At 41.9% G+C, this 16,569-nt stretch overlaps 1 long non-coding RNA gene across 1 annotated transcript in view; it reads left to right on the plus strand.

The window, feature by feature from the left end:
- Positions 1-15,790, plus strand: part of LOC105065919 (uncharacterized) — a 127,220-nt gene extending 111,430 nt beyond the window's left edge. The window contains exon 10 of the long non-coding RNA XR_012503637.1: positions 11,510-15,790. This is a non-coding gene — a long non-coding RNA (uncharacterized LOC105065919). The remainder of the gene's footprint in view (positions 1-11,509) is intronic.
- Positions 15,791-16,569: the final 779 nt, after the last annotated feature.

Consider the following 16,569-nt stretch of genomic DNA (forward strand, 5'->3'; position numbering starts at 1 on the left):
CTCAGATGTAAGAATAGCCTCTTTCAACTTCTTGATGCAGCTCCTTAATGAAGATTTTGTGAAGGAAACTTAGTCAAAACCTGGGAGGTATGCACACAGTGACTGCAACCTCAGCACTTTATGAAGTTCAGAATCAGATTTGTGGGTGACTCAGGAAAGGCTTTTTTAAGGTAACAAGGGGAAAGTGAAAGGATGCAGGCTGTGTAAGACTGAAACATCTCGGTCCCAGCCAGCAAGGCACCTGCGTTCAGGATGGTGTGTAGGGAGTGCAGAGTTCTCACAAAGAAAGAAGTGTTGGGATGGGAGGACAGTTAGGTACTTTACTGTGGAGGGGAAAAGTGGGTTGAACATTTCCTGGTTGAACAAGAGGATTGTGACATGATGTGCTTGTATTTTGGAGAGAAGGGTTTTGTGGGGACAGGCCTAGGGAGAACGCTCTGTGGCTGGGGAGTCAGCACAACAGAGAAACACAGAGAACCAGGCAGACCCCAAGGCCCCTGCTGGGGAAGAGGCTGCCCGCCAATTCGAGCCCTGGGGGCTGCTTTTGTCCCTTAGCTGGGGCCTCAGAGCTCCATTCACAACCCAGTCCTGTTGATACAAGAAAAAAAAGGTGAGGCATGAGAAGGGCTGTGTCCCAGGCTTTTGTTGAGCCCCTGGGATGTGCCCCGCTAGATGTTGTTCCTTGGCTTCATGCAGTAAAGGATTCAAGAGCAAGCCAGTGTTGAGTAAAGGTAGATTTATTCAGAGAGATACATTGAAAAGCAAGAGAAAGGCCATGAGGTGCGGGGGTTGGATGCTCAGGTTAAAAGTAGGTACACACTCCACAGAGTGTGGGCCTTCTCTGAAGAGGGAGAGAGAGTGGTGACCTCAAGGAGGCGCTGTGTTGCTGGTTTTCATGTGCTTGGTGGTTTCATTTGCTAATATGTAGAAGGACCAGCCTAAGGGAAAAGGGCTGGGATTCCCAGGGAGTTGGCCATTTCCCACCCTGTGACCTTTTGTGGCTAGCTTTGGGGCTGCCATGGTGCCTGGGGCATGTTATTCACCATGTTACTATTACAATGGGTGTATAATGAAGCTCAAGATCTGCTAGAAGTTAAATCTCTTCATCCTGAGCCTCAAGGCCTACTGGGGGTTGAATCCTTCACCATTTTGATGTTAATTGCTGTGGCCTTCCTTGAATGGCTGTGCTCTGCCCCCTTCCATCCTGTCTCACTGTGATGACACAGAGAGAGCAAAGGCCAGGCCCTGCCCGTGCTCCTGCATTTAACAGGGGGAGGGGTGGGGTGGGCTTATGATGACTCTGAGTGGTGAGAAGGATGTTTCAGATTTTGCCACGTGAGACATGGGGACTGCCAGCAGCCATCACAGATTTATCTCAAGGGCATTATCGCTTGTGTTGTTACGGAAACAACAGGCCAGCCAAGAAAAAAGCACTGAGATTTATTATGCCGGCGGGCTCAGAGGGGCTTCTGTTCCGAAGCTCTGAGCACCTCCAAGACCTGCACATGAGGTTCTATAGGGTTAATTACAAGTAAGGGGCTATTAGCCAATAAGGCTCAAACAACAAAAAGCAAGGAATCAGTACACTGAAGCTTATGAATTTGGAACAGATCACGTTACTGACAATTGTTGACCTTGGATTTACGAGTTAGCTTATTAGCGCAGTAAACTGACACTAAACTTCAGATTTACGAGTTAGCCCAGCAATACTTAGATCAGTAAACCGACACTTATCACACTTAGATTTGTGACTTAGCTCGTTAGCCCAGCTGGGCTTTTCCTTCACAGTGTCACTCATCTTTTCTATATTTCTTTTTTTTTTTTAAGTATTTAATCCAAATTTAATATCAGGGTTTTTTTGGAAAGAAATTTCTTTTTTTTTCTTTGGGGCTCTTTTGGGGGGGTAGGTAATTAGGTGTATTTATCTGTTAGTGGAGACCCTGGGGCTTGAACCCGGGACCCCGTGCACGCTGAGCACATGCTCTACCACCCCCCCATGATCTTTTCTTTTTGCTTTAGCTGCCAAGAATCCTACAGCTGAATTTTTAGTCGGCCTTTAACACTTGCCCTGACTCCAGGGAATCCAGTTTTATGACTTTACCTCCCCCTGGTTTCATTTAAGTATTGAATCTCCAATTTCTCTTCACTCTCAGTTTTGCCTTTTTGTTGTTATGGTTGTTAATGTGTGTTTAAAAAAATTATTAATTTCTCTTTTAGCAGGAGGCTGAAAGTAAATAAATATGTAAACAAACAGCACACCTTAATGCTTTTATACATTCTAAGCTGTTTAGTAGTTACTTAAAAACCGAATTGAATATTAAAGTGATAACATTTTTAAATTATTTTTTAATTTTTTACAAAGATATAGCTGATTTAAAATATGATATGTTTCAGGTGTACAATAGATCCTCCATTTATAGTTACTGTAAACCTTGGCTGTATTCCCTGTGTTGTAAGATACATCACTGTAGCGTGTTTACATTACATGTTGCAGTTTGTATAAGAAAGTTGGGTAACGCAGAGTCTGGGGCATGGCTGTGTCTGACCCAGGGTCACGCTCACCCTGCCTGTCAGAGCCCAGGCCCTCACTCCTGTCTGCAGGGCAGCGAGTGGAGGCAGCCCTCATCAGCGCTGGCACCACCCTCTGAGCGGCAGTGACAGCAGTGTCTGTGTGTGGACGTGCAAAATGTTTTTCCAGGAGCTTTACATGCATTTCTGCATTTAATAATTAAAGCCCTCCTGTGAGGAAGCGTTTTATGATTTTAATGAATAATACATTTTATTTTGATATTGATAGACTTCAAAACTCTGGAAAATTTACAGAAATAGTACAGTAAACGCTTAGATACAGTTCACCTAAAAGGGCACTATTTGTCCTTTTGTGTCTGGCTTATTTTAGCATAAAGTTTCAAGGTTCATCCATATTGTAGCCTGAATCAGTACTTTATTCTTTTGGTTTCATAATATCCTTTTTCTTTTTTTTCATTTTTGGTCTATTTAAAAATATTTTCATTGAAGTCTAGTCAGTTTATAATGTTGTGTCAGTTTCTTGTGTACAGCACAAAAATTTAGTTAAATAGGAACATACCTGTATTCATTTTCATATACTTTTTAAACATAAGTTACTATAAGATATTAAATATATTCTCCTGTGCTATACAGTATAAACTTGCGGTTTATTCTATACATACTCAGTATCTGCAAATCCTGAACTCCCAATATATTCCTTCCCACCCCCTCTCCCCTCTGGTAACCATAGTTTGGTTTCTATGTCTCTGTGTCTGTTTCTGTTCTGTAGATAAGTTTATCTTTTTGTGTCTTTGTTTTTTGATTTTTTTTTTTTTTTTTTTTTTAGATTCCACATATGAGCGATCTCATATGGTATTTTTCTTTCTCTTTCTGGCTTACTTTTCTTAGAATGACATTCTCCAGGTCCATTCATGGAGTTGCTGCAAATGGCATTACTTTATTATTATTTTATGGCTGAATAGTAGTCTATTGGAGAAATATACTACAGTTTCTTTATCCAGTCATCTTTCAGTGGACATTTAGGTTGTTTCCATGTCTTGCTATTGTAAATAGTGATGCTGTGAACATTGGGGTGAAAGTTTCTTTTTGAATTAGGGTTCCTTCTGGATATATGTCCAGGAGTGGGATTGCTGGGTCATATGGGAGGTCAATTTTTTGTCTTTTGAGGAACCTCTATACAGTTTTCCACAATGGCTCCACCAAACTGCATTCCCACCACAGTGTAGGAGGGTTCCCAATTCTCCGCAGCCTCTCCAGCATTTACTGTCTGTGAACTTCTGAATGATGGCTCTTCTGACTGGTGAGAGGTGAGACTTGATTGCAGTTTTGATTTGCATTTCTCTGATAATGATATTGAGCATTTTTTTAATGTGCCTATTGGCCATTTGTATGTCTTCATTGGAGAAATGTTTCTTTAGGACTTCTGCCCATTTTTGAATTGAATTGTTTGTTTTTCTTTCTTATTAAGTGTAAAAGCTGTTTACATATTCTGGGAATTAAGCCCTTGTCAGTTTCATTTATTGCAACTATTTTCTCCCATTCCATAGATTGTCTTTTTTTTTTTTTGGCTTTTTGTTTCTTTTTCTGTGCAAAAGCTTGTAAGTTTAATTAGATCCCACTTGTATTATTTTGCTTGTATTTCTATTGCTTGAGTAGACTGCTCTAGGAAAACATTGTTGAGATGTATGTCAGATGTTTTGCCTATGTTTTCTTCTAAGAGGTTTATAGTGTCTTGTCTACATGTTTAAGTCTTTAAGTCATTTTTAATTTATTTTTGTGTATGCTGTGAGGGAGTAGTCTAACTTCATTGATTTACATGCAGCTGTCCAGTTTTCCCTACACCATTTGCTGAAGAGGCTGTCTTTACTCCATTGTATGTTCTCACCTCCTTTGTCAAAGATTCAATGACCAAAAGTTTGTGGGCCTATTCTTGGTAATTTTGTTTATCCGTTCATTGATGGATTGATATTGTTTGTAACTTTGGCTACTCTGAATGATACTGCTATGAATATTGATGTGCAAGTTTTTGTGAGAATATATTTTCATTCTGTTGGCTGTACAGTTGGCCCGCCATATCTGTAGTTTCCACTTCATGGATCCAGATGGCTGATTGTAAAGGGACTCGAACATCCTTGGATTATGGTATCCAGGGTGGGGGTTTCCTGAAACGAACCCCCTGAGGATACTGAGGGATGACTCTATATGTAGGAGTGGAATTGCTGTGCCATATAACTCTAACCTTTTGAGGAAACACCAGGCTTTTCCAAAGAAGCTGCACCATTGCCCCTTTCCAACGGCTGTGTATTGAGGGTTCCCATTTCTCTGCCTCCTGACTGACACTTGTTATTGTCCATGTTTTGATTATAACCATCCTAGTGAGTGTAAAATCAGATCTCATTTTGATGTTGATTTCGCTAGTGATGCTGAGCATCTTTTCATATGCTTATTGGCCAATTGTGTATCTATTTAAATACTTGGCATATTTAAAAATTGGGTCGATTTTCTTTGTATTGGTCAGTTGTAAGCATTTGTTTTATATCCTGGATACTAGTCTCTTATTAGATATATGCTTTGCAAAATTTTTCTCCTATTCTGCAGATTGTCGTTTCACTTTACTTTTTTTTTAAACATTAAAACAATTTCTTTCTAGGGGAGGTAATTAGATTTATTCATTTTATTTTTCTTGCTAAGCATGCACTTTATCACTTGAGCTACCCCCTTCCCCTTTCATTTCACTTTCTTGTTGATGTCCTTTGTAACAAATGGTTTTAATTTTGATGAAGTCCATTTTATCTTTCTTTTTTTCACTTGTGCTCTTGGTATTGTATCTAGGAAGTCATAGCCTATCCTAAGACCACAAAGATTTAAACTATGTCTTCTTTTAGAAAGTTTATACATTTAGTTTTTACGTTTCTGTCTGTGATCCATTTTGAATTAATATTTTATTTGTTATATAAAATACGGGTGTCCAGATTCCTGATTCATTCTTTTGCCTTCAGATACCCAGGTGTCTCTGTACCATTTGTTGAATAGACTAGTCTTTCAATGGAGTGTTGTTGGCACATTTCTGGAAAAATGACTCTAAATGTAAGTCTCCCCCCTGGATTTTTTATTGTGTCTCATAGATTTATGCATCCAAACTTATGCCAGTACCATAATGACTTGAGTACTATAGATTTGTAGTAACCTTTAAAGTGAGTCCTCCAACTTTGCTCTTCTTTTTCAAGATTGTTTTGGCTGACCTGGGTCCCTTGCACTTCCATATGAATTTTGGCATCAGTTTTTCAATTTTTGCAAAGAAGTCAGCTGGAATTTTGATAGGGATTCCATTAAATTTGTAGATCACTTTGGGAAGTCTTAACATTTTTAACAATATTGTCTACCATTCCATGAACATGGGATACCTTCCATATATGTAGATCTTTTATTTTTTTTTGGTGATACTTCAAAATGTTCAATGTGCAAATCTTGTAAAATTTTGTTAAATGTATCTCTCATTTTATTTTTAATGCTGTTGTAATTGGAAAGGCTGAGCTTCCTAAGGGTGGAACTATATATCAATTTATTTATTTCTAGGATTCCTACACAGCAAATACCCTAGATTTATATTTGCTACATAAATCTATCCACAATTCTTCCCACCCCCGTGTCATAAGAAACCAAGACCCAGGTTAAGCTACCTGAACACCTATGTGGAAGTGAGAAGTGAGACCCTTGGGTGGGGCTTTGTGCAGATTATACTGAGAGCTTATTCAGTATGGCTTCATCTTAATTTCTTCTAAACAATCCTTTCAGTGTATATAGTCAGATACATTAAGAACATGCCCTTTTGATGTGTGGAGGAACTAAGACTATAATTTTCAAATAATTTCTAGTGAGAGTGTTGTACTTGAAACCTAATTTGCATCAATCTTTGAAGATTTATGTTTCAGGAACTTTGACTATATAATACCTGTCTTTATTCAATAACTACAACTAAATGCTCAAACTACATGTAAGAGTTTGAGCAAACTGCCCCCGCCCCATAGTGCTGGTTGGCTGCAGCTGTAACTGGAGTAAAGGCTTACCTATCCCAGTACGCTTGGGCGGATCTGCTCAAAGGGGTTCGTCCAATAGTTTGTCGGTAGTCTTTTGGACAAAGCCATAAAGCATTGATTTAAGGTTGCTGGAATGGAATCTATTTTATTAATATTAAATAAGCACATATTGAGTGCTTACTGTATGTTGGGAATTGTCCCTCAGCTTCACATAAATATTATTTCGCTTAAAACCTCTCATATTTCCTTGTTATTCACATTTTACAGATAAGGAGACTGAGGATTAGGTCTTCTCTCTTTTGGGGGGAGCTCATTATGAATGATGGGAAGTTGTAAGGAGAAAGATATTGATTCATCCAGAGAAGACATTTTTTTGAGAGTCAGCACTGAAGAGGGTGATCATTGTTTGAGTGAGACGAGCCCCGGGTTGTACGGAGTCAGCATCCCTGTCCTGGACACGGCACGTGTAGGGCTGCATGGTGGGTGAGGCGGCGCGGCCGCACAGGGAAGGCGGATGCCGGGCCGTTGGGCTGTGCTCAGGCCGGTGGGGCTTTCTCCTAAGGGAAGTGGAACGTCATTGTCAGATTTTAAGTAGGGGAGTGGGGTGCTCTCGTAGATCACTTGTCTTGCAGAATGCTTAGAAACGTTTAGAAGGCTTGGCAGGAGGTGATGTGATGAGTCAGCGTAGGGTGGCTGCCAGGTGAAGCAGTGTTCAATTTTCAAGCAATTTTCAGTCCCATGTTTGTGGCTCAGTAGCCGTTTCACTTTGGATGACACACTCAAGGAGGTGAAACTATCTTATTAATTGAAGCAGTGATATACCGACTTCCCAGGACTGCTGTGGAGATCCAGTGAGATAACATGTGCACAGTGTGCAGCATGGTCCCCAGCACAGAGTCAGTGCTGAGGGAGTGCCAGTGAGAACCTGGTAGGTGAGGTGTGGGTGATGGGACTCTTTGACTGAGGAAATTGGGCCCTGAAGGAGGGGTCCAGTCACATCTGTGAGTGATGGGACTGAGCTGGGAGAGGCAGAGAGACCTTCCCCCCCGACCAGGAGTACTGGGCAGGACGGCAATGGGAGGAGCACCATGAAGTCAGCCCTTTGCAGGTGGAGTTGGAGGTGCCCTTGAAACATCTAAGTGCAGTGCCACAATCACAGAGGAGGTCTGGGCCCGGGCTGTGCATTTTCCTATAATCTCAATCCCTGAGGACGCCGAGGTATTGATCATTGAACGTGAAGACATACTTACAGGACAAGTGAATAGTAGTATCATCTCTGTCATCAAAGCTCACGTCTCTTTATTCATCACTCACTTTGCTAATTGGGTACTTACAGAGCTCACTTCACCATCCTCACCTGGGCTCAGGCTCCACAGAAATGATCTTGTGAGTCTCCCTCTTTTCCAGAAGAAAACACATTTAGCTGGTAGACTTCTCTACCTCGCCAGACTTAGAATTTTAGTTTGTTGATTTAATTCTGTTTTCTGTTGGCCGTCTTCTGACAGGAGAGACATTTTACATCATGGTCAGGTTTCAATTAGCTGTTACTGAGAATTGCTGATCTGATCCATAGTGTATGTTTTCTACTAACTTTGTAGAGTACTTATCATTTTTCTGTCTTTGCCCTTTAATTTTGTTTCCTCTTCAATGTTCTATCCTATTTGGGGCCTTATTTTATTTTTTAATTAAAAAATGTCTGTTAGCAGTTAAGAAAACAAAAGCAAAGAAAAAATGCACATGATAGCTAGATTTAGAAAATATCTAGTGTGTTTTCTGTCTCGGTAATGGAGGATTCTAGAAACTCTTGAAAACCTTCATTACATAAGTTCCTTAAAATGCTGATTAAGAAATAAGACCTTCCTTCCTCATCTTTCAAGCTGCACAGCTAATTGTCAAGAAAGTGAGGGGAAATCCTCAGAAGCCAAGTCAAACCAGAAAGCAGGGATTCTGGGAGATACACGAGCCTTAGAAGCCCTGGGGGGCTGGTTGGCTCCTGAAGTGAGTTTCAGTTGCCTTGACAGGAGGGCAGGAGGTGAGCCCCAGGCCTCTCACACTGGGAGTTGGATGGCTGTTCTTATGTAAGGCCAAGCACATCCTGAGAATCCTGCTTTATAAAAGGGTGAATTAGAAAGAAAAGTAAAAAAGCATTCCTCAAGGCAAGGAAGTAAGGAAAGTCAATTTTTTTGGAAGTGGGGAAAAATAACATATCCAATGTAAGTATTTAGTTTAAATCTGTTCTGGCATGAGAGTGACAACAAACTCCTGGCAGAAAATCACAGCTCCTCCAGGAAAGAGAAGTTGTGTTTTGAATGAATCAGTGGGCAGCCATTCCAAAAAAGGTCTCCAGAGTCTTCTGGATCAAGATACTGGACCCAAACACCTCCCTTCCATGGTCTCATTTAAATAACCATTAAAGTTTTAAAGGAAAGAAGCCATAATCATAGTTCTATTTATTGACATTAATATATGCTAGGAATTCAGAGGTGACTATGGAGTTGTCTCCTCTTTTATGGACCTTACTTTCTATTTGACATAGTTGGGGAACTTGGTGGAGGGTGGTGTTAGTCTGTTGCAATTAGCCAGGAGAGGAGATTAAGAAAACAGTGAAGGGTGGGTGACATTTTTAGCTGAGGACAGTCCTGTTCAGTTGGCTTTTAATTGCAGACTCGTTGAGTTGTCACTGGAGGGAATTGATCTTATGGAATTTGGACTTAACTCAGGCCTCTTCAGAATGGACAAGTGAACCTGGAGAAAGACAGTCAAATCTGTGCAGACATTAAAGTCCACATGAACGTGCTCCAACCCTGAGCCAAAGATAGGACAAGTAGGCAGCACTTCTTGAGGACAGAGGAGTGGTGTTAAAGGTTCTCCAAGAATGAATCCCAAGGAACCGGGATGGCCAGTTGTCAAACTGTGACTTTGCTCTTTGGACTGTGTACCCACGGAGGTTATTGGCCATTGACAGGTTTTCATTTCTCTTTAATACATGACAGGTGATGAGGACGTGGGCATACACTTTTGACACCTTGTCGAAGTGACTGGGTACCTGCCTAGAAGCGCGGGCACAGCTGTGGCTGCGTCATACATCTTGCCGCCCATCCCGCTCCCCGGCTCCGTGATCACGGCAGAGTGTTTCCTTGATGACCTGTCCGTCTCCTCTGTGACATTGTAACCCAACAAAATACCGGAGCGTATTAGCTTGGCTTTGTTCTTTTCCATCCTTCCCTTCGAATGATGATGACTGATAATGGACCCAGTTACGTTTGCAGATGATTTACACGTAGGGCTTTCAGTACAAACCTTGTAATACCCACTGTGTGATCTAGAGAAGAAAGTTACATTCTTTCCAAATTGTTTTGATGCACTTATGTGGGAAAATGATGTACATTTCAATATGTATTTCCTCTCTGAATCATCATGGCTCGAGATGAATATTTGTAGACATGGAATGAGTTTTCTGTATTTGAACTGTATGGTCCCCTAAATTCTCCCCAGCTTTTTAAAGTCATCACTGGAGTGCTACCTCCAGAGTGTCCCAAAGCATCCACCACTGCCTGTTCTTCGGACACTGTGAGTTTCCAAGTTGGAGAAGGCTGCTGGCTGTTGAGGCATTCTCTGGCACATCTCTGGCTGGCTGATGTGAACTTAGCACACAAGACTTGGCAGACAGTATCTAACCACGGTCATGTCCATTTCTGGAACACTCATGGAGGATTTTACACCTATGCTAGTGGAATATGTTATTTCATTTAGTTTTCCCAACAATCATAATTAGATTTTATCACCTGTATTAATAAGGAAACTGTCAAAGCGAGTGACGTGCAGACTTTGGACTGGAACACGGGTCTTTCTGATCCCTGTCTCTGTTCCCTCCCCAGCCTATCCTTCCAGATGGCCAGGAGACTCTTCCTCAGTCTTGAGTTTCCCGCTGATATTACCACTCTCTTTGTTTCTGGAGAGGAAAACAAGTCTAAACTTACTTTCCAGTTGGAAATGGAATGGAGAGTTAGCGTTGGAAGCCGGGAGAGTCTGTCCTGTGATGAAGCGGTCTCTGAGCCACTTCCATGGGGACGTCACGTCACTGTCTGGGTCCCTTGCACAGCCTGTGCACAGGTGATAAGCCAGATGTGCCGAGCAGTCCTCCCGGACAGGGCAGTGCGTTGGAAATGAGTTTGGGGATTTGGTTTCATTACATAGGTTCCTGAGGGCCTTGGCCTGGCACTTCGAATGGGACCACTCCCTGTCCCACAGACTCATGCTCTGGGCCCTTGCAGACCTGACGTGGCCTCAGCCTGAGGCTCAGGGCCCATGGTGATGAGGAGCATTTTAGTCCAGGGTCTGCCGGAGGCTCTGACACTTCTGGGCCGTGGAAATTTGTCCAGAATGATAATAATTCCTCCCCGAGTTTCAGATTTCCTTGCCTGTGAGCCGGGGTAGTAATAGTTTCTGAAATGATTGTAATGATTCAGTAACGGGCACAGCGTGTGCTGGCAGGTAGCTGGTGTTTAAGGAGCAGAAGTCGCAGTCACTCTGTCAGCCTCTCAGTGTGTTCTCTGTGCTTTGAGAGGTTGTGTGTTTGGTGAAAGTCCCTCCCAAACCCTAGGGTCTAGATGAACTGTTGTTCCTTTACTTTCCCTTCCTTTTCCTCTTTCCCTTCTCTGTGTCTCATGTTTAGGTAGCAGATTACTCTGTTTCAGGGAATACGGGCCTTTCTAGTAAAAGGAGAGGTGGAACATGGAGAGGTGGGGCCCAGAGGGGGTCTGGAGCATCTGCACAGCGCTGCTTCCCTGCATTTCTGCATCCGGTCCCATCAGTGCATGAAGTCATCCTTCCTCTTCCTTCCTGTGTCATTGGGTCTCTGTTTTAAGGGAAAATTTTTTACGGGTCTTTTTTCACTTACATGTTTCGTTCAGATGCTTGTTGCTTTTCTCCCTGTGCTTCAGCATTCCTAGGAGAGAATTCAGCAGTGCAGCATCCTCTCCAAGCTCTATGAGTTGATCGGCTTCCACCGCAAGTCCTCCTTCTTCAAGCGGGTGGCCCCCGTGCAGCGCGCGGCCCCCGGCATCATGGAGCCTGGCAGGAAGGCCTGCTACCGACTCCTTCTGCAGATGCTTCCTGGCTACAGTCTGTCGCTGGATCTGCAGGACTTCAGCAAAGGTGTTGGAACTAAAACATTGCTTCAGTCCCATTAACCATGCCTGGTTTGGGCCCTGCTGTCCTGTCTCATCAGGGTGAATTCTGATTCGTTTAGAACAGAGCTCAGCAGACTTTTTCTGTCAAGGGCTTGGGAGTAAGTATTTCAGGGTCTGCAAACCTCCTGATCTCTGGTGCAGCTGCTCAGCTCTGCTGTTCAGATGCCAGAGCAGCCGGACATTCCACACACCCACAGAGCGTTATTAACAGCGGTGGCTGGGGCTGGATTCAGTGTATGAACTGCAGTTTGTCCCCACAGCCTCCTCACTATTGATGCCTGCACCAGAGCGTGCATTTGCGACAATGGGTGAACCTGCACTGACACATCATCATCACCCAGAGCCCAGACTTGACACTAGGATTTACACTTGGTGGTGTGCACTCTGTGGGTTTGGACAGATGTGCAATGACATGTATCCACCGTCACAGCATCATACAGAGTAGTCTGTCTTAGTTACCTTAAAATGCTCCGTGCTGCACCTCATTCATTGCTCCTTCCCCTCTAGCCTCTGACAGCCACTGATCTTTTAGTCTCTGTGGTTTTCCCTTTCCCAGAACACCATACAGTTGGAATCAGACAGTTGCGGAACCTTCCCAGATTGGCTTCTTTCACTTGGTAATATGCATTTAAGGTTCCTCCATGTCTTTCCATGCCTTGATAACTCATTTCATTTTAGCACCAAATAATAGTCCATTTTCTGGCTGGACCACACTTTATCCATTCACCTACTGAAGAACAGCTTAGTTGCTTCTGAGTTCTGGTGATTTTGAATAAAGCTGCTATTAACATCTGTATGCAAATTTGTGTGTGGACATAAGTTTCCATTTCGTCGAGTAAACACCAAGGAGCACAATTGCCGGATCATATGTTAGGAGTACGTTTAGTTTTATAAAAAATTGCCAGACCGTCTTCCAAAGTATCTGGGCCATTTTACATTCCCACCAGCAATGCATGAGAATTCCTGACGCTCCACATCCTCACCAGCATTCGGTGCTGTCAGTGTTCTGCGTTTTGGCAGTTCTGACAGGTGTGCAGTGGTACCTCGCTGTTCCAGTCTGCATCCCCTTGATGACAGATGCTGTGGAGCATCTTTCCATAGACTTCTTTGGCATCTAGATTTCTTCTTTGATGAGGTCTGTGTTCAGGCATTTTGCTCATATTTTAATCAGGTTATTCATCCTTCTTGTTGAGTTTAAAGAAATTTTGGTATATTCTGGATATCAGCCCTTTATCAGTGTGTCCCTGCCCTTCACCTGCAGCACTGGAGTTGTCCTTTGGGTCTCAGGGGAGTGTCAGCTCTTCAAAGAGGTTCCCTGTCTTCCCTCAGCCTAAATACTGTCCTTGTATTTTTCACTTTCATTGACTCATTTTGTTCTTTTTAAATAGCATTTCCCATAATTTGTAAGTACATTAAAAAAAAGGGCAATGATTGAACACCACCTCCCCCACCAGGCTGTGTGCCCTGTGAGAGCAGAGGCCCTGTCCCCACTCACCGTTTCCCATGACAGCACATGGCACATGTCCATGTAAAAGTGTGTAACGTGGGGCCAAACCTGATGAGCAGCTATGACGACATTTGTTGGCTACCATTTATTGAGTAGACTTTTTTTCTGATCTTAATTATTAAATCACATGAATGAAACTTGTTTGTTTTGAAAAATAAAACAACAAAGCACACCTCCATTTGATTGGTACTTTCTATTTAGCCTTCTGACCCAGGAGGGGATGTTCACCATCATTTTGTGGAGGAGGTTGGGGAGGTAAAGTAAGAGAGTTAGATCAAATAAAGTAAAAATGATAACTATCAGTTGGCTTTATTTTCACTAAGACATAAAAGTTACTTTAAACCCTATCTCAGCTGTTGTTCTGTTGTTTTAAACATTTCTCATAGAATTAAATGGAAGCCCACTAAACCCTGAAAGGGAAATTGTGTGCTCAGGTCCTGAAAAGTGTTTATGTCTATTTCTTGAAATGCACATTTTCCCTGCTGGTTACAGAAAGTCGAGGCGGGAACACAGCCGTGCGCTGTGTGTCTGCTGGCTTCACGGGCTGCTCACTGTCATTTTCATTTTCTTGTGTTGCAATTATGAAGGTTTTCCATGAGATATATTGCTCAGCCTTTTCCTGAATGAAGGATTGAATTTTCCACAGGAAATCTTATGAAAGAGAGTGACAAGGCACATGGGTTTCCCAAAAAGGAATACTTGATGTAATAAACTCTCACTATGGTGAACTTTTTTAATAGAAGCCAGTTGAAAATTTTATCACTAGGTCATAGGCCACAAATCTGTCTTAAGAATAAAAAGATTCAAATTTTATAGAAGAAGCAGTTTGAATCAAGTAGAAATTATGATTTGTACACTAGTTGGTGTTAGAACTTATACTCAGTCTTATCATAATTGCCTGTGGTAGGAACTGGATTATTATTTATTTATTAAGAAAAAATCCACTAGGTGCTATTTGCCCCATTCTTGATGCGGCAGTGCTGAGGTTAGTTAATTTGGGCCATTTAGGATTGTTAGCTAGGTTTTCCGGACATTGATTTCAGCCTCTTTAGCTTTTTTACAGTCTCTTCTTTTGTATCGGCCTTTGGTCTTTTGACAACGTGGAAATACTGCACGGATCTGCCTTTCCCTTTTTTCCTGTCTTTGTGGGAAAAGATTTCTGAAAGACAAACTACTAGGATATTAAGGATTTTGTGTGGGGTAAGTTTGTTCAGTTCTAAGGATTTCAATTAATATGTATTAATACTTGCTATTCAGCTAATGACAGTAAAATTATAAACTAACTTAAGTATACATCAGTAAGTATAGTACAATCAGCCCATCACCCAGATTAAGGAATTCACAAACTTTTCCATATTTCCTTTATTCAGACCTTTGTTCTTTTATTTGTCCTTTTTTGAATTATTTGACAGCAAATCCAAGAAGACATGTCATTTTACCCTATGTGCTCCGAAGTAGGCATGTCTGAAAAATGAGGGCCTTTTTTTGATCAGGTTTTTCCACTTGACCCATGTGCTCGTTAAGTACCAGCTTTATCAGGCATCTCACTAGGCATTAGGGATCCTTGGGGCAATGAGACAGTCCTGGCTCCCAAGGAAGTTAAGGGCTGATTGAAGAAACCAACAGAGGAGCTTGGGTGCCTAAATTAAGGTCCCTACTGGATGACACCAATTGGACAAAATTTGTGCACAATACAGTAGGATTCACAGAAGGGACTGGTCAGACTTGTAGGGCAGGCCGTGAGAGAGGCGGTCAGCAGGGCTACAAGAGGAGGACTCATTTGATCAGAATCTGAAATCCTTTCTGCCAACCTTTCTACCAAGCCCTCAGGGCCCATCACACACAACCCTGTGCTGTAACTGTTTTTGATTCCAGTTACCACATCTCCTTCAGGAAGGATTTTAAGGTGGAAAATATTTAAAATCCGTAATTGTTGCCAGAAGGGAAATAGAACAAGGAACATGTAAACAACACAAATGTCCATCAGCACATGACTGGATAAAGATGAGGTGATACATATATACAATGGAATACTACTCAGCCATAAAAGATGCCATTTGCAGCAACATGGATGGACCTGAAGACTGTCATTCTAAGTGAAGTGGGGTGGAAAGAGAAAGAAAAATGCCATATGACTTCATTTATGGGGAATCTAAAATTAATAGCAATAATAATAAGACCACAAGTTAACTAAATATTGTTTTGATTTCTTGAATATATGCAAGCACATGTGACTGTCCTTTGTGATTGGATTACCATATTCTGTTTATTCTTTTGTAGATGTCCTTATTCCTCTGGTAACTAATTTTAAAAATCTAAAGCTCTAATCTGTTCTTAGAAACAATAATTAGTACATATATGTAAACTAAAAAATGCAGTATGCTCTATACATGTATTTACATGCAATATGTTTATGTGAAGTTGAACTGTAAAAATTCTACCTAATAAAACTGAAAAAGGAAAAAAATAAAAAATTTATTTTAAAAAATCACCCCTCTTTAGATATTAAAACTTTCATTTCTGAGATTCTGTGAAAGACAGCATGGAAGGAGGTTTTTAAGATTTTCTCCTAGTTCCTCGGTGAGCAGCCTGGGCTGCACAGCTTGGCCGCCACAGGCACCCAGGACTTGCCGGCTTGCTCCTCACTTGTTGGGAGGAAGGTTAGCTGCTTCAGGAATATTTATGTTCTTAGAAGTTGCTGAAAACCCCACAGAGCTTCTGTTTACATGGAGTGTATCTGTCAATATACCCCATTATAGAAATTAGAACAGAAAATTTAAACCCAAGAACTGACAAGCACACGCTGTCCCAGCATGTGGTCAAAGCAGTGCTGCCACGGTGGCGTGTGTTGGTTCTAGAAAAAATGCACAATACACTCAAGAATGAGGGTGAACCCACAGATCTCATCTCAGCAATGCTATGAAGAGGTGGGACCCAATGCCCCTAAAACAGTGCTGAAGTCCCCAGATGTCTCAGAACACACAGAGCCATGGGATCAAGAATCCAGTATCTCATGGATCATCAGCTGTGGAGACCACGTCCTGGGTCAGGAGGAGCAGAAGTAGGGATACCAGGCACACAGTCCTATTGACAGCAAAGATTTAAAGGTTTTGAATTGACTGAAAGTTTGGCAAAGATTTGCATTTAGACTACTACATTTCCTCTCCTGGAGACGTTAGAAGGATAACACTGATTAATAGAGGATGATTGTAATGGATTAATTATGATACTGATGACATGGGCTGCGAACACTAACCCTGCACTCAGTGTAGACTAAGCCTTTTATGTACACAATTCATTAGGT

The sequence above is a fragment of the Camelus bactrianus genome, chromosome 32 (genome assembly GCF_048773025.1).
Source record: "Camelus bactrianus isolate YW-2024 breed Bactrian camel chromosome 32, ASM4877302v1, whole genome shotgun sequence".
Taxonomy (NCBI): domain Eukaryota; kingdom Metazoa; phylum Chordata; class Mammalia; order Artiodactyla; family Camelidae; genus Camelus; species Camelus bactrianus.